The sequence below is a fragment of the Erpetoichthys calabaricus genome, chromosome 4, assembly GCF_900747795.2.
Source record: "Erpetoichthys calabaricus chromosome 4, fErpCal1.3, whole genome shotgun sequence".
Lineage (NCBI taxonomy): Eukaryota > Metazoa > Chordata > Cladistia > Polypteriformes > Polypteridae > Erpetoichthys > Erpetoichthys calabaricus.
Window position 1 is genome coordinate 197,732,936 of NC_041397.2, and position 18,989 is coordinate 197,751,924.

An 18,989-nucleotide genomic window follows, 5' to 3' on the forward strand; every position below is an offset into this window, starting at 1 on the left:
TTTCACATACTTTTTTCTTGCTACTGAGATGATCAGGTCTTACAACCTTCGTGACCGTTCAGACAGGCTGTCATTCGGGAATGGTATGTTGGGATTAACAGTAGACTGTGAAGTCAAAAAAGAGTTAATACATTGTATCTAAGAACTTTTTTCCAAAAAAAAAAAAAAACTAGTTTATTTTTAGGTGTCAACTCAATTAGAATCATTATATTGACGTATTCTGTATGTTCCTAACAGCAATATAGTTGATTTTTTTTTTCTATCACGGATGTGTCTTTACAGAGTGAATCACTGACGGAAGATCATCAGGTTCACGACCGTCATGTAAAACCATTAGATGTGCGTCTGTCTCTTTAAAGCCCTGGCGACCGCGGGAGAAGGGGCGGATCTGGGCTTTGCAGCGCCGAGCGCAGGGGGAATCCTGCTATAAACAATTCCTTGTCCTCCTCGCACTGTACTGCAGAGAGCCGATCTTGTTCGAGACTAACTCACGCAGTGTGTGATATTACACAGTCTCTTAAATCGGATTTTCTTTTGTTTTGTTACGTATTTTATTTTTATTTGTTTTTAGTTAGCCTTTAAAACTGTCAGACAGGCAACCCGGAGGATTTCCAAAGACGCAGTGTCTGCAGTTTTTATTTTATTTTAGTGTCTTTCTTTATTTTATCTACCTACCACCCAGAGAAATAACTCTCCAAAGCAGGTATGTCTATCGTTCTGCTGTCCGCGCTAGACCGACCGACTGACTGACTGACGGACTGACTGACTGTGTATCGTGAATGCGACGCGACAATTGCGTTCCTCTGTCGCACACCTTCGCGCAGTCTGCCGTGCCTGTCAACGTAGTGCCTACTTTGCGAGGTTCGCAGGTGCCCTCCTCCGCCTTCAGTAGGGTGGCATTAAACAGCGGTATGGTTGTGGGCAATTTGCACAGCCCGGCCCCTCAGAAATGTGAGGCGGGGGCCCCATGGATTGTGCTTACTCGTGTAAAGTGAATTGTGGCAGGAGCCTTCTTCCGGCACCCGGCAGAGAAAGCGGCGTGTCTGAGGGAGCGCGTCATTTCGCAGTGAGCGTCTGGTGTGAAGCGTCCGGGATTTGGGGGTGTTCCAGAATAACGCGTCAGTCAGTGCCCTGTTTCTCCTCTCCCCCTTTCTCTCTCCACCTCATCTTTTTCTTCAGCCTTCTTTCTACTGCGCCGACCAGACGTTACTTAACCAATTAAGAGATTTGCAATCTGTGTGTCACGTTACTTCTTTCAGAGCAGCTGTCTGCGACTCTTCAGCTGAACTGTTTTTTTTTTCCCTCAGCGTTAATATAGTAGGCTAGCAAATGTCGCCCTGTAGTCTCTTTTGTTCCGGCACAGTTTGCTCCGCTGCAGCATGAACATACTTGCATTGCCATCGGTTTTGAAGCCAAAATAAAGAAGAGTAACGTGGTCAACTGGTCAAGGAGTTGGTCCTAAGAGCTATAAGGTTGTGTGTTCACATCTCATCATCGGACTCCCAGTGGGTTCCTGAAGAAGGCACTTATCCCACCTGCTTCCCATTTTTTGAAGCAGCTTGTCTTAGAAGCACTTTGACATGTTGTTCATCATTTGAAGTGCAATGTAAAGTGAGGCAGGTTGAGCAGTGTGCTGTGCCCCCCCTTCTAAGTGAACTGTCCGTCTGGCATAACATTCGTGATGGTAGCTGTCACATTATAGGTGTGCAAGACGTTAAACGGCTGTGCCATCTTCCAGTGATACAGGGTTTCTTATATAATTACAAATCCATATGCAGTGCTGTGGCAGTCTTTATGAAATTATTGTAAGATTTAGCATTACCAAACCTGATTAATCTACTTCAAGGTAACAGGCCTGTCCTGGTAGCATCATAGCCATGTGAAGACTAGTTGGTTCAGATGGGAAGAGAATTTATCTACCATGTTCAGAATTATCTGTATTGCTACTGTAAAATTAAGAAAGTTATGCTATACTTTATATGTATAGACATATGGACTTATGTTTACCTTCAAATGACAGTGTTTAAAAAAAATGTCTGGGTGTGTACAAGACTCTTCTATGGTAGAAAGTTCAAATTTAGTTTCGTGGGTAGTGGGTGCTTAGTCATCTGGTGTGTAGTTTATGTGCAGTGAAAATTCTTACTTGCATGTATGACCAACATTTTATTTTAACCCACACTGGTTGAGAATGTAGGTTGGCTTGAGTATGTACTGTTAAATTTGTGTAGTGCTTTGGAATGGAGCTTGCTCATAAAAATGTTGTATAATATATATTTTTTTGTGTTTGACATATTATTTTTCATTGCAAGTGGGAGAAAATATTTTGTAAAATATGTGAAATTCACCAATGACTTTAAAATAAATTTATATTAATTTAAAACGAGCAAATCAGTCCTTATTATTTTGACATTTCGTACAGCACAGTCGTGCAGTGGTAGTGTTGTTGCTACACAGATTCACTATCCTGGGGTTGAATCCCATGCCTGATAATCTGTGTGAAGTTCTCATGCTCTGCCAATGTATATGGGTACTCTTGTTTTACTTCTATTAAAAAATGTAAGAAGTATATTAAGTTAATTGGTCCCATATATGTGTGTATGTGAGTGGGGCATGCAGTGGATTTGTGCCCTGTTGAGGGTTGGTTCTTGCCTTGCTATCATTGCTGCAAGCATCGTCCGTGGCCCCCTCATACCTGTATTGGTTTAAGTGCGTTTGAGAATGTTATGTTATCTTCAATAGCATTTCAAGTCACTTTACAGGAAAATCAGCATGTAATGTCAATAAATGTAAAATAATATACTATTGTTATTTTTATACCTATTATCTTTGGTGCATCTCTAACACTATCCCCAAAGTATACATAGTAGGGTTTTTATTTTGTAGAACATATATCTTTGTCTCTATGTATTCTAGTTTTTTAACAGTAACCACTGTTCCATTACAACATATGTCTTTGTCAGTTATCTGCTTTAACTGGAGAATGTCTCTTGAAAAATCATCTGTGTGTGGGTGCCGCCTCTTTGCAGTCCCTGTATTGTATTGGTATTTCTGCAATACACAGTACTGCTTGATTGTAATTCATATGGAAAAGTACTGCATTTCAAAAGGGTTCACCTGCTCAGTGTTTGTCCCAAAAAGTAGCCAAGTATAGGTAGTGAGTAAGTGCCTTTTATTGATGCAACAGATTTGCTATAGTCATAAAGAGGTTTCTGGAAAGGGCTCCATTCTGTGATTTTTTTTTTTTTTTTTTTATGCATCAGTGAAGATTTTGGGATCAGTTTAAATTGCAAGTCAATGCTTTAATAAGGTTCCAGACCATGAACATCATCCTGCAATTATTTAGGTGTTTGCTGGTTTTAATCCAAATAAAGGTCTCAATTTAATTACATAATCAAATGTATTTGTTTATTGTGGTACTGTGCCATTCATAGATGTAAATGTGATTTTTACATTAGATAAAATGTACACTATTGCACATCATACATATTTGGCATGTTAGTGGTTGAGTTAAATTTGTCTCATTACAGACACCTTACAGGAAAGGTTTTTGTGAAAAAACACAGCCAAGGTAATGTGTTTTGTTAGTTTAATAGAAGTACAGCAGTACAGAAAGGCAGTTTTTTTTACTAGTTGTTGGAAACTGAACTAAGTAGCTTGTAGCATCTTGGATGGTCTTCTGTAGGCATCAGTCCTAAGGTGTAAATATCAACCCCCAGACTGAGGCACTTTGCATGCCAAAAAAAGAGACCGTCATAGCTAGCTGAACTGTTCATAAATGCAAAGACGCCCTCCTTATATTGTATACAAAATTAGTCCAACACTCTTATGGATAACCACTTAAAATAAGCAGATCTGTTGTGTTATTTCTGGAGTTTATTTTTGTTTTTCAAGTTTTTTGTTTAAATCACTTGCAGTAATTCTGTATATCCTAAATCATATAAAAGTGCAAAATGTATGTAAGAGTGTGTGTGTGTGTGTGTGTGTGTGTGTTTTAATAAGGAGAAAAACTAAAATTGGATTTGTTTTCTATGTGAATTTCTATTTGTATAAAGTTAATTTGATTTTATATAAGGAGCTCCAAAGGTTATAAGAATTATTTCATGGCAGTCTTGTAAACTACAGTATGATGTCTTCCAGGTCAAATCATTCAGTGCTGCTGTGACCTGTTGGCTCCTGCTTATCCATTTAACAGTAGTCCACTGAGTGTTATAAGTGTCACAAAATAAATTTACAAATTTATCATGCTTTTAGCAACCAGTAGCCTGTAGCTGTATTAGTTACAGAAATCAATCTGGTGTGTGTCATGTCTGAAATGACAATTCGAAATGGATGCTGATTGAGTGGATAGTCTTGTCTGAGGATCTGAAATGTCTGTTGTGTGAGGTGTATTATAGTATGGTTTGTATCAGATACTGTGAGAACGAAAAGATGGTGTGGAACATATCATGTGATCCTTAGAAACACCAAGATAAAAATTAAATCTTTAACGTTCCTTAATAGTACAGAAATATGGAGTTTTCTAATACCTATGTAAATACTTTTTATTCTGTTAAAGGTCAATAAGTATTTAAAAATTTAGTGTAACATAACAAGTATTACAAGCTATTTTAAGAAAGTCACAGGGTTACAGTTATAAAGAGCGTGTGCATATCAGACAAGCATTTGCAGCGGTGCTGTAAGTGGGTAAAGAAGCAAAAAGTCGAGGAGGAAAGGCACCATAGAGATTCTCCAAAGTTAATTGTAAATTTTAAAGAGAAAACTACTTTCTCTTTAATAGATACAACTTATTACATTATCTGTTTTCATAAAAATTACTTGTTTAGGCTTTTTCATTGTATGATTTGCCGTACATGTGTATCATTTTAAAATCCATTCACAATGAAAGGTAATATATACCAAAAATACGTATTTTTTGTTGTGAATCAGTGCCTGTAGAATAAAATATTTGATTGTTGCTGTTTGCTGAATGAGCAGTTAATGTGTGTGTAAGTTCACTTATTCTGTAACCTATTTGGACTCAGATTAATTTGCTGAGATAAAAAGAGGAAATATATATCATGTAAAAAGAGTGTTTAAATAAATAGGACCCCAAATCAGAAAAAGTTGGGACAGTATGGAAAATGCAAATTAAATAAAAAATTCTTAAATCTACTTTGACTTTTGTTTCATTGCAGACGGTAGGAACCCAAGATATTTCTTGTTTTGTCTGGTCAACTTAATTTAATTTGTTAATATACACCCATTCCTGCATTTCAGGCATACAATACATTTCAAAAAAAGTTGGGATAGGAAAGCATTCACCACTATGTAATGTCACCATTCATTCTCACATTGCTTAAAAGTCATTTGGACACTGAAAGTACCAAGTGATCAAATGTTTCAAGATGTACAACAGTGTGGGGTTGTTGTTGGTGCATTTTTCGTTTCAAAATTCTCCACATATTCTCTATTGGGCACAGGTTAGGACTGCAGGCAGGCCAGACCAGTGTCCTTGCCCTCTTTTTCCTCAGCCATGTGTTTGTTATATGTACAGAATGTGGTTTTGCATTGTCTTATTGAAAAATGCATGGACGTCCCTGGAAAAGATGTCATCTTGAAGGCAGCTTATGTTGCTCTAAAATCTCAATGTACTTACCTGCATTAATGCTGACATCATAGAAATGTAAATTATCTTTGCTAAGGGCCCTGGCTTTTGGACTTGTTGCTGATAACAGTCTGGCTGGTCGTTTTCGTCTTTGGTCTGGAGCACACTGCATCCATTTCTTCCAAAAAAGATCTGGAATACTGCAGAATCTGCTTCGTCTGACCACAGTACACTTCTGGACATGGTTAACATAAGGATTCTTTTTTGCACTGTAAAGTTTAAGTGGCATTTGTGAATGTAACTCCACATTATAGTGTTTGATAAAGGTTTGCGAAAGCAATCCCTTGCCCATGTGGTTAAATCAATTATTGATGAGTGACAATTTTTGATGCAGTGCCATTTGAGGGATCAGAGATCAAGGATGTACAGTTTAGGTGTACACCCTTGCCCTTTATACCCTGAAATTCCTCTAGATTCCTTGAATCATTGATCTTATGCACTGTAGAGGGAGAAATATGCAAACCCCATCCAATCTTTCTTTGAGGAACATTGTTTTTAAACATTTCATTAATTTTCTCATGCATTTGTTGACAATCTGGAGATCCTCTGCCCATCTTGTTTGAAATCACATCAATTATTTAATTATTTTACCTTATTACCTACCCTAATTTCCCCCCATCTCAACTTTTTTCTGGAATGTGTTGCAGACCTGACATGCAGGAATGGATGTATATTAACAAATTAAATGAAGTTGACCAGACAAAAAATGAAATATATTGTGTTCATACTTTCTGCAATGAAATAAAAGTCAAAGTAAATTTAAGAATAACTGCTTTTTTAATTTTATTTTCAATACCATCCCAACCTTTTCTGACTTGGGGTTTTATATCTGTTGTCTAGTCTTCCAAATCCAGTTCAATGTGATATTGGTATGTGATTAATTAAATATCTACATTCTGTGTATCTAATTCTATGTATCCCTATACATTAGATTAGTCAAAAAACAAAGCCTTAATAAATAGTATTTATTTCTGATGATTTTATGACTCCCCTCCCCCCACCCCAAAAACCAGAACAATGTTGGACATCTCTTCCATGAATGATCTTCCATTTGAAGGCTTTCTAACATGCTGGAAGTACTTCTGTACACAACCACTTTTGCAACTCATCACATTCAGGGCGGCAAAGTAAAATATACATCAGTATCTCATGAAAATATATGGAAAATAGATTACTTCTGTCTTGCATTTAGGTTTAAAGTTGGCAAATTTAAACATGTCTGTGTAGTTTGGGTTGAAGTGAGCAGTAAGTAAAACAATGGTTAACTTATTAGTTTGGTAATGCTGGTTGTTGGTAATAACTAATTAAGCACAAATAACTTTTGCTTTGTCAGCGTTTATGACAAGTCATATCTTAGTAGATGAGACACCTTCCCACCTCATTAAGTCCTTTTCTTACCAGCCCTGGTTTGTTTGCATGATGATGAAAGCAACAACGTTGAGAAGTGATATGGTGATTTTAAAATTGGCTTTATATGCTTTTCCAAAAGCATTTTCCCTGTAAATGAAAATACCCTTATAAAATGTCCAGGACTGGCCCATTATAAGCAATTGTCAGTATTTTCTGAGTGTTAGTTTCCTGCTGAATAGAGAAAGAGAAAGAGGTCAGACCAGGAAAAGGAAATCCCTAGCAGCTGGCTTGAGTACTGGACAGTTCAGGCTGACATTCTTCAGGCATTGGAAGGGAAATCCCCTGTAACTGGTTTGGCTAGATGTCTGTTGGAGAAAGTAGCCTCAGGATAAGTCTGTGTCCTATGGCTAAGGATGTGGGGACCACTGAAAAATGCAGGGGGCCTAAGGAAAGCATGCTGTTTTAGTACATTGCTAGGAACTGCTGTGGTTCACAGAGACCAGAATCACTTCTGAATGCCTGCACACTGCTAGTCAAAGAGCCTTAATCAAAGTCAGTATTTTGCAGCAGTTAAAGGAAATCCTGAAGGCCTACATAACAAAAGGTAGGATCAGAATCACAAACTAGATAGTGTACATGGTACAAGTTGGTCTTGGCCTTCGTGCTTTGTTTAATTGTAGTTGTTTTGTCTGTGTTTTCTCAGTATAACTTTAGTGGGTCTGTTGTTATACTGGGTATCACACCAGTGTTACCCTGTTATATAGAGCAAGGACATTAATTTACAGAAATTATTACCTATGCATGTTATGTTCCACATTGAAGGTGCAATGAATTACTTGATTATTTCTTATCTTAGCTATAGCTATAGCTTAGCTATAATGCTTTTTCACATACAAAACCGAAGATCAAACCCCATAAAAATAGAATTTAGTGTTTGGTTAAGCAGCTATATAAAATGTTTTCCAGCTGATTGTTAATAGGTAGCAAACTAATAAAACTGTTTGCAAAGCATGTTGGCAGTTTCTTGTGTATAGCTAGATAAGTTGGTTTGGAATCCTTTATATGTGGTTTGTATGTTTTAAAAATAATATTTGTGATAGTTTGGTACAGTCCTTGTGAAGATTTTATGATAAGTAATGTTTAAAAGGGCGGCACGGTGGCGCAGTGGGTAGTGCTGCTGCCTCTCAGTTAGGAGACCCGGGTTCACTTCCCGGGTCCTCCCTGCGTGGAGTTTGCATGTTCTCCTCATGTCTGCATGGGTTTCCTCCAGGTACTCCGGTTTCCTCCCACAGTCCAAAGACATGCAGGTTAGGTGCACTGGCGATTCTAAATTGTCCCTAGTGTGTGCTTGGTGTATGGGGGTGTGTGTGTGTGTGTTTGCTGGTGCCTTGCCCGGGGTTTGTTTCCTGTCTTGCACCCTGTGTTGGCTGGGATTGGCTCCAGCAGACCCGCAGACCCCCGTGACCCTGTAGTTAGGATATAGCTAACTACAGGGTCACGGGGGTCTGCTGGAGACTGTTGGATAATGGATGGATGGATAATCTTTAAAAATAGTGTATGAAAGATTATATGTATAATTAATTTAAATTAATATTTGAAATTGCAGATTTAAATAAGTACCATTATTGGTAAGGTAAGAGTGTGTACATTTTTAGTTATATTTTTGTAGACTTTATTGCTATAGTCTTTTTGAACATGCATGGATTTAAAGTGTTAGTTTAATACAGCATTCTGTGTTACACCTGCATATGTGTTAAAATGTGTTAAAAGACAAAGACATTATACTTAGAAAGGTTTACTGCTATATTAATTCAAAAAAATTCAAGGTCGTTTGACCTATCTGCGCTTGCCCTATGTTGTCTTGACCTGCTGCTAACCAGTAATGATTAAATTGTATTTTAGCTGCTTCCAGAAATCAAGTACCTTTTGTATTACAGAGGAACTGTTTGCTTTGGTTCATGTTTTTATTTGTCCAGTCTGCCTCCTGGTTTCAGTCACCTGTCATCTTTGTTTTGTGTGTGTCCAAGTGTGTGAATGTCATTGGCAATGAATGCTATCTTGTTTCTGCAGCTAAGGTTTGTTTGTTTAGTAAGTTACTAAACATTTCATAATTGGTCACTTTTACCTTTCCCAATGTTTAATAAAAGTGAAAAAGATTTAGTAAATATTCATCTAAAAATTATTTAGCATGACTCTGTTATTGGTGGTTCGTTGTAGTTTGAAAAGAGTAAACACAAGTAGAAAAACAACTGCATCATTTCTTGCAGTCATTATTTCATGTTTAGTTTTCCATGCCTATTCCTCATCGTGGTGCCAGTGCTTATCCTTCAGTTGTCATATCACTTTTTTGCCCCTAAACACACTTCCTGTTTTTATCATTTTAGCCTTTCTATGAAGTCTCAGTATGATCTTCAGTGTGCCTTTAGCTATTTGAGTTATGGGAAAACACTGAAAACATATAATATATACTTTAGATTTAGCAAAGTGGAGTCTTTTAAACTTCTCACCATATGTAAAGAAAGGACAGTATTAGCCACTGATGCAAGGTTACCAGAAATTGTAAATTTCTGCAATATTTTTCAGATTGTGGCAGCATAAATATGCACCCTGAGCAGTAATAAAGGAACAGATATAAAATGGTAAATATATCAATAGTAAGTTTGCTAAATAAAACACTTCTGTTCAATTGGAATATGTTTAACATTCATTTTAATGCATTTAATTTGTTTTAAAAATGTAAAGTTCAAACACCATTTTTTGAAAACTAAGCCAGCAGATGCCTATATAGCTGCTATGCAGTAAGGAAGAAACCACAGCACAAAATTCTTAAACAGCTTTATAATAAGCTGTAATTTTTAAACATTATCTAGGCCTGAAATTTCACAATTATAGATCAACCAACATATTTTGACCTATTGTTTTAAAATCTGTTCTGCAACAAAATATATATAGTAGTACATTTTAGAAATTCAAATCTCAATGCTGTAATGTTTTGGAAACCTTAGGTGTGAATAGAGTTACACAAGCTATATTTGGATGAATGTCAAAACCCTTCACCTGGTGGATACTTAGCATGTGATTTTGTGTAGATGATAGTTGTCTTTCTTGTTAAGAGGCAAAATCAAAAGAAGTCTCAATACCTTTTTTTGAATGTCATATTTTCATGAAGACAAATGTGAAGGACAGGAGTATAAACTGAGAAGTGGTCAGGTAAATTAAAACATAAGTATCAGTTAAGGCTAACTTACCAGAGAGTGTAGAGAAGTGATTAAAGAGGCTAATAGGATGTTGGTCTACATGGCAACAACAGCATTTATTTCTATAGCACATTCTTATGCAAATGATGTGGCTCAAGATGGCGTACAAAACGTCAAAGATGTAGTTACATGCAAAGAAAAACAAACTAAAATTAGAAAATGAAAAATAATGCATACAGAGTATACAAAAATACATAATGCACACTTTCATAATATAGATTTGTAATTAAGAGAAACTGAGACCTTGTTATTTAAAAATCTGTAAATAATGATCCCATGATAAGGTTAATTGGCAAGGGTAGGATAAAAAATTCCAGTTAAGATGGAGAAACTGGAGTTTTTTTTTTCTTTAGAAAAAACAAAATTAGTAGGAGTTCCAGGCCAAAAGACTACCCAGTCCACACTGGGCATTCTGCCTAACATAAATATACTTAAATTGTTCTTTATTGTTGTGTTTTGATTTTTTTTAAGGCTTCATTTTTAGAATAGATTCGATGCAGTGGGTCTTGTGGCAGGTTGGGGTATTTGTTTTTTTTTTAAACATTCAAACATCACAGATAGCTGCACAGGACTTTGATCAGGTGGTGCTGGTGAGAAACCCAAAAAGAAAATGCAGAAAAGTAAAGATTAATAAAGAGTGCAGATTCATTGAAGAGTATAATAATACAGTGCAAATCTAGTTTATTAAGGGTAGAAATAAATTGTAGTTATGAAAAGGCCAAATTAAAAAAGTAGGTTTAGTATTTTTTTTAATGGTGTATAATTTTAGTCTGGCATGTCTCCATTGGTAAAGTATTCCATAATTTTGGTGCTTATCAGCAAAAGGCTTCTTTGCCACTGCTTTTATTCCATATTTATGATGCATATCAGCAAAAGGTGTCTTTGGCGTGTCTTTTATGCTTGGTTGTTGCTGGCTGTTCCTGTTCCAACATGACTGCGCACCAGTGCACAGAGCAAGGTCTGTAAAGAAAAGGATGAGCAAGTGGAGTGGTGTGGAGGAACTTAACTGGCCTGTGGCCTGCACAGAGTCCTGACCTCAACCGGACAGAACACCTTTGGGATGAATTAGAGCGGAGACTGTGAGCCAGGCCTTCTCATCCAACATCAGTGCCTGACTTCACAAATGCTTTCCTGGAAGAATGGTCAAAAATTTCCATAAACACACTCCTAAACCTTGTGGAAAGCTTTTCCAGAAGAGTTGAAGCTGTTATAGCTGCAAAGGGTGGGCCAACTCCATATTAAAGCATATGTATTAAGAATGGGATGTTATTAAAGTTTGTGTGTGTGTGTTTATAATTTGTATGTATGTCTATGCCCATCTTTAGCTCTGGGGGATTTCATATGTTTTTAGGACTCAATAATTAACATTAGATTGTTTATAAATGTTGGTATGAAATACTTGATGCTGCAGAAATGTACCTCATTACAATATACTATGCAGTTATATGAAAATGTAAGTACAACCCATGGAAGTTGCTGACTTTTTTAAAATTTTTGAATAGGCAAACATTAGTTTTTCATGCAAGTAATGCTTACAGATTTACTTAAACAAATGATATGTAGATTTGACACGATATATTCATCCTCTTAATCTAAATTAACAAATATGCAGATTTCTCAATTGAAAAAAGTAAATACACCCAACACTTATCACCACTTTAAAACCATTAGAACCTCTTTAGGGAGGTATGGCACCTGTCATATTTAAACTACAAATATTTAGGGTCTAGTGTTTACTTTGCTATTGATGTGTGTGGTGTCATCAAGCCAAGCTCAGCTCAAAACAGCTATTTAAGGCTCTTGGAAAGAAGGTTGTGGATGCCTATAAGTCTGGCAAGGAATTTAAAAACAAAGCCAAATTATTTGAAATCAATCATTCCAATGTGAGAAAAATTATCAACAAGTGGTGTAGATTTCAAATGACCACTACTTTGTCCAGGACAGGCAAGCCCAGCAAATTCAGTCCATGTGCTGACCAATTGATCCTAAAAGAAGTCTCCAAGAACCCCCACCTTTTATTTTGGGGTCTGCAGGTACCTCTTGCAAAAGTTTGTATCAAAGTGCCTGCATCTATGATCAGAAAGAGTTTTTACGAATTAGACCTGCATGTGAGGTGTGCCAGGAAGAAACCTTTGCTGTCCATAAAGAACATTGGAGAAAGAATACAGTTTGCCATTGAACATACAGGCAAAGATCAGACCTACTGGAACAATGTACTTTGGGCAGATGAATCAAAGATAGATTTGTTTGGCCACAGTAAATGTAGACATGTTTGGCGTAAACCCAAGCATTTCAGGAGATTAGATTAGATTATTTATTTATAAAAGCACATTTAAAACAACAAAAGTTGCACCAAAGTGCTGTACAAAAAAGTATTAAAATAAACACAATACAAACAATCATGCAAAAGCAGATCAATTAAACAACCAATTGTAACATCCACCACAATCCCATCATACACAATGAAAGACAGAAGAAAACAAGTAGGTCTTAAGCCAACTTTTAAAAACCTCGATCAAGGATGAAGACCTGATGTGCAGAGGCAAGTCATTCCAAAGCCTAGGAGCAACAACTGAAAAAGCTCTTTCTCCTTTAGACTTCAGCCGAGATCTTGGCACTACAAGGAGTAGTCATCCACATGACCTTGTGGTCATCGAATCAGCTATGAATTATGCATCATATCAAATTATGTTTGAGGGAAATATGAGGCCTTCTGCTCAAAAGTTGAAGTTGAACTGGAAAATGACCTTTCAAGATGATAATGATCTGAAGTACACTAGCAAGTCCACCAAGGAATGGCTTAAGAGAGGTTATGGACTAGCCTGTTTAAAGCCCTGATTTGAATCCCATTACAATGTTTTAGGGGGATTTGAAATTGGCAGTACATGTAAGAAAACCAATTCACCTCATGCTAGTGAATGAATTTTGCATGGAGGAGCTGTCAAAAATTTCATAGAGTAGATGTCATAAACTTTTGGGCAATTATGTGAAGCCTTACTTTTTCATGACTGTATATGTAGACAATTAACATACTATTTTAGGAACAAATTATTAAAACATGCACAAGCAAAATGTGTTGAGTACTGTTTTCAGATACTAATAAAAGATAATGTTAACTTACAGTGGGGGAAAAAATACATCCAATTACTTTTACTTTAAGAACATACATGTTTTATTTTGATTGTGGAGCTTCATTCCAAGCAAGGTTAGATTTATACCTCATGAAAAAATTAATTTTGGTTACTGGAGGTAAGAGCTTCTGAACACTTTATATACATGAGAAGAATAGTTTCAGCTGAAATTTTTGTTTCTTCACTTTTATTTTGATTGCATAAATTTGTGTACATGAACAATTAAACAATTCAGAAAAATGTAGTCAGCCATCAAGGGCATATGTCAGCTGTAGCGGGAGAGATGGTTTTAGTTTGTACTGTGCTGGAGCACTTTGGAGTTTTCATTTTAAGCTCTTTTATTACTGTAACATTAGGAAAACTAAAATAAACTAAATGTTGCACTAGAAATATAGCAGTACTTCACTGTAAAATGTGTTTGATTATATATTTTTTTAAAAATGCCATTTTCATAATAATACACTGTGTTAATGGAGAGTTTGACATATTATCAAGAAATGTTTACAGTTTTATACCTGTGGTGAAATTTTCATTTATGTTTGTATTGTAATTTTAAATATACTCCGTCCTACCATGATTTGTCATAATGCACTTTTTATTCTTTCAGGGAACATGACCAGCACAATGTAAACACACGTGCTTACATACATCTAATTTGAATACATGATGAATAAATTGGCACTTGTGAACACCCTAAATTGTTTATTGGATACTTCAGAAACAAGTCCAGGCAGAGTGAAAATCTTCTCTCAGTTAAACTTTAGTTGTTTAAATATGTTAACTGTCTCTTCAGATGTTTTTCATTTTTGAATTGGCATATATGGGCTTCTCTTTTTTGAGGATATGAAAGCCTTATCTTTCACATTTTTAACAAATTAAATTTGATCACTATATATATTAAATATATTCTTTAATAGGATTTCATGACATTTTGAACTAGATGTTTATGACACTTTGTCTTTAAATTATTTTTGTTATCTATTATATGCATATTTCCATAAATGTTTTTATTATATACTTCTGAAAATATTTGTTTATCGGGTTGGAGATTTTGATTAACATGAGAGAGAATAAATGTCTAAGGTTACAGATTAAAGGTCAATGTATCTATTTGGGAAAATTCACTTTGCCTTGCTGGGTATTGTTTACTCAGGTGGTGCTTAATGACCTTAGAACTTTTTGAAATTGCAGCTCTAGAGTTTCATTGACCCTGGATGCATGCTACAATGACATCCTAGGCTCGCTATGCAGCAATGTACAAAAAGATGTATGTGAGCAGTACTGTAGTTGCAGGCATGTTTTAATTGATCAATTTAGTATGCTACGATAAGTTAAGTATAAGCTTATGTGTGACTTGATTTGATTTTTGGATGGCCAATATCTAAATTCCATGTACACTCACAAATGAGTACTTAAACACTGTAAATTGTACTTTCAGCAAGTGACATATTTGACTTGAATAAATAATTATTGCAGTTAATACTAGGATTGTATCATCACTGTAATTCACTTCTCTTTATTTGTAAGTGAATGAAGTAAAATATTTTTTTTTTTAGTTGTAATATTTTTATACTATTCATTTAATTCCACGTGGGATTCTTCTTTGTATCATCAGAGACCTCAATTCGTTGTTCAAATGAAAGTAAGAAAAAAAAATCATGGTTTTTGGCTACAGTACAATGAACTATTTAAACCTATTTAGTGGCACACAGCGCCTTTATTTTGGCCATTGTGCTATACAATTTTTTACTTTTTGGGGCGACGAAAACAAATTGTCCATTTTTATAATTTTGTTCTTATTCCAGTGCACAGTGACAGTGACGTGTCATGTTTTGAATCTATAGATCAAAAACCGTACACTAGGAAACTTTTTGGGAAAATGTAGGTGAGAATAATAATAAAATTAAGAAGGAAACGTTCTGGGAAAATTTAGGTGAGAATAATAGTAAAATTAAAAAGAAATGTAATATAAATAAGAAAAGAAGGTTAGCCTTGTCAAGCCAACTTGAAAAAAGTTGTGCTTTTTAATACTGTAAACACACTGAAATGAATTTACATATGGAGAAAGTTACAAAATGCATTTGTCAGAATATTGGACCCCAGGGACTTTCCAATAAATACAGCTACTATGTATAAAATCTGTATTTGCGAAGTGTTGACCTAGTAAGCACATCTTAACAATGAACAACTGAATCAAAGATTTCACAGAATAAACCTTCACAAACTTGTATGTGTCAGTGCTATTTGTTATTGGCCCTTCCCCGGGCAAAATCACAAAAATGCTTTGTTTTATGCAGAATAAACAGTACTTTTCTTGTAGTTTTTCACAATTTTTTTTGTACATTTCTGTTTCCCTTGTCATCATTACATTAGAATTTTTCACATTTAGTTTTTTACTTTTTCAAGGCTTTTCTATTGTGAAGAACTAATGAGTACTCTTTCCAGTCCGATGGTTTAGTCTGTGGATTTAATTATTTTCAACTACCAGATAGTTTTTACTTCTGATACTTAAAGTCAATAGCAAAGCCTCATCTTTTTTGGATGATTATTCTGTTGATTTCATTTGCCAAAACTGGTGGTGAGTAACATGAATATTCCACTAGTTGCCAACAAACCTTTCAGTTTAGGGTAACAGAGAGAAACTCTGGTGTGCAGGGTACCAGTCTTCTGCAGAGCACAGTAATACGTATGTACCTAAGTAGAAACGATCCATCAAGAATGTTGCAGGCAATCCATTAATAGAAACCTGTAAATAAAATAATAGTTTAGTTTAAATCCAGTTATTTACTATAGATATTTTTTCAACACGAAGAAATGATAGCCAGTGGCTAAAATTCATAGCACAGTCATTTAGGAGCACTGGTTTAATGCTTAGCCTATTAACAGTTGATGTGTTTATGACAGGTTGATTGCTATGGTTGAATATGTCCTGTGAAATACAGGATCTCTTTCCAGGGTTGATTCCTGCAGAAGGTTCCATGCTACAGTGAGTGCATATTCTCTGAAACATTTTTGCAGAACAAACTTTCTTGCATGAATGCAGACATCTACATTGTACACGTATAAACATCTGCTCCATGAAAGGTCAGGTTGGGGAGTATGCACTGGTGTAGCCCATTGCTGCACCCACCACACGACAAAACAGCTTGGGATCCTGGTTGTCAACCCCTTAGACAGACACAAGGTCCAGTCCCACCCTCTGGTAATGACCATCTGTCTGCCATAGCTTGGTGTTATGTGGGCGTCCCCTTGGCCTGGTCCAGCCATTCGGGTCGTCAGCAATGAGGATCTTGCGAACCGGATCACACTAGGGAAATTGTGCAACATGGCCGTAGTGCCGTAACTGATGCTCCCTCACAATCCAGATAATGTGCTTCATTTGGGACTCCATGAGAAACTGCTCATTCGACACAAAGTCAAACTAGCGGTAGCCAAGGATTCTCCAAAGAGAAGCAGTACTGAAGGAGTCCAACCTTTGTCTCAGGTCACTGGATAGTGTCCACGTCTCGCAACCATATAGGAAGACAAGAAGCACCATGACTCTAAACACTTGGACCTTCATTCTTTTGCATAGATATCGGGAGTGCCACACACTCCTTTCTAGCAACCTCATGACCCCAATGCTCTCCCAATCCATCTGCTGACTTCATATGGTTTGAGATGTTGCAATAGCAATTACAGTATGTGACTCAAATTTTCTTGTAGCAAAGCACTATATGTAGTGCAAAACTTTCTTTTATTTTTCTGTCATCGATTCAGGTAGTGACTTCAGTGTTATTCAAAAATAATAACCAAATAAACAACTGCTAAAAAATATTCAAGGTTTGGAAATTGTTGGATGACGGTATCTGCATTAGCAATGTGTTAAATGTGCATTACAACAACAACAGTTTATATATAGCACATTTTTGTACACTGGATGTAACAGAAAATACTACAAGAAGCCAAAGAAATAGTTTCTAATAAAAATTATGCAAGATTAATAATGAATAAGTAACATACCATAAATGAAAAATAAACACACAAAATATATATACAATATACATTCACCAGCCACTTTATTAGATGTACCTTGCTAGTACCGGGTTGGATCTCCTTTTGCCTTCAGGACTGCCATAATTCTTTGTGGCGTAGATTCAGCAAGATGCTAGAATCATTCCTCAGTGATTTTGGTCCATATTTACATGATAGCCGGACACTTTGATCCAGTCAGTTGGAAAATCTATTCACGCCTCCTAGGGAATCCCACAAAGTTTGCTTTGCCATGATTTTGGAAAATTATGGAAATGTTAGGGAATTTTGTTGAACTCTTCCAAATGAGTTGAATTCCATGTGGAAAGAGGAACTGAACTAATTCTGAGTGGATTATAACTGTACAATGGCCTTTTAAGTGTTCTGAGCTCTGAGGCAGCAATGCTTAACACTGCACCACTGTGCCTCAAACAACAAAAGACCAACCAAATGAAAGCCATAAATAAAATACAACGAAATGGCCACAAACTAGTATAAGTAAATAAAATAATTGATCAGTCCACTTTCATAGTTAAAATCTTGGGGCATAAATTGGCTATGCCATGAAGCAGCAGTGTGGAACTGGGTCATTCCATTGTTTTCATTCTATTGGAATGCTTCACATTTTTTTCTTAAATCAAGAGGGCAAAAAGCCTGTAAAGAGTAATAAATCTTTTGTTATTATTATTATTTCACAGGGTCTCATTCTGGTTGGAGGAGAGAGAGGGCTTGTTTTGAGATTGCAGCTGGGCATAAGGCTAATATTGCTTGTAAATTAACCATGCAATGCTGTGCTGCTAGAGCACAAGAGTCAACATTATTTATCCGGTGGCATTAGCCAATGTAACCCACCAATGAAAAAACTGGAAGTTTTTTTTTTTTTTTTTTTATCTATTTAGTTATTTATTTATTCTTAAATGCATGGAAATTTGTCTAGAATACTGATCCGATTCTGACATCAGGCATTCATGAACCGGATTGGCAATAATTTTATACAGTAGTAGACATTTGTGAAAGTTCTGCGCATAGCTACTACAGCTCGTGTCATGTCATGCTGACCTCGGAAAGCATCAAGGTGCACGGGGGAAAAAATGTTTGTGTAAGCTAGCTGCATAGTGAATTTCTGTGGAACTATTTGTCAAACAAGGTCATCGGTGAACATAGCATATTCGTTGCGAATATCTCTTTGGTGAATTTTGCCTATCAACACTACTGCAGATGTACTGATTTGCCTTACAAAATCAAATTGGCTGGGTTCAAGACACCAAGAATTTTCAAAGGGAAGTTGCCAAAAAAGGTTTATCTGCATCAGTCCTCATACTTCTTTGCTTAGATCCACAGTAGGAGGACTACTCTTGAAAACCAGAGGTGTAGCTAGGGTTTTCAGCGCCCAGGGACAACTGAAGATTTTGCGCCTCCTCCTGTTTGCCAAAATGCAATGGGGAACATCAATTCGGCACCCCCTGGATGCTGCGCCCGGGGACAGATGTCCCCCCTTATTCCCCAAACCCCCGCCACAAACCCCCCAGCTACGCCACTGTTGAAAACATCATAGGAAACATTTAGGGTAATGTCTTGTTTCTCAACTAAAAACTT

The 18,989-nt window shown here is 36.3% G+C and overlaps 1 protein-coding gene across 3 annotated transcripts in view; it reads left to right on the plus strand.

Moving 5' to 3' along the window:
- Nucleotides 1-372: 372 nt before the first annotated feature.
- Nucleotides 373-18,989, plus strand: part of nrip1a (nuclear receptor interacting protein 1a) — a 195,709-nt gene continuing 177,092 nt past the window's right edge. For all 3 annotated transcript variants that reach the window (XR_007934836.1, XM_028800145.2, XM_028800144.2), the window contains exon 1: nucleotides 373-703. The gene's annotated coding sequence lies outside the window, so the exon portion shown is untranslated. The remainder of the gene's footprint in view (nucleotides 704-18,989) is intronic.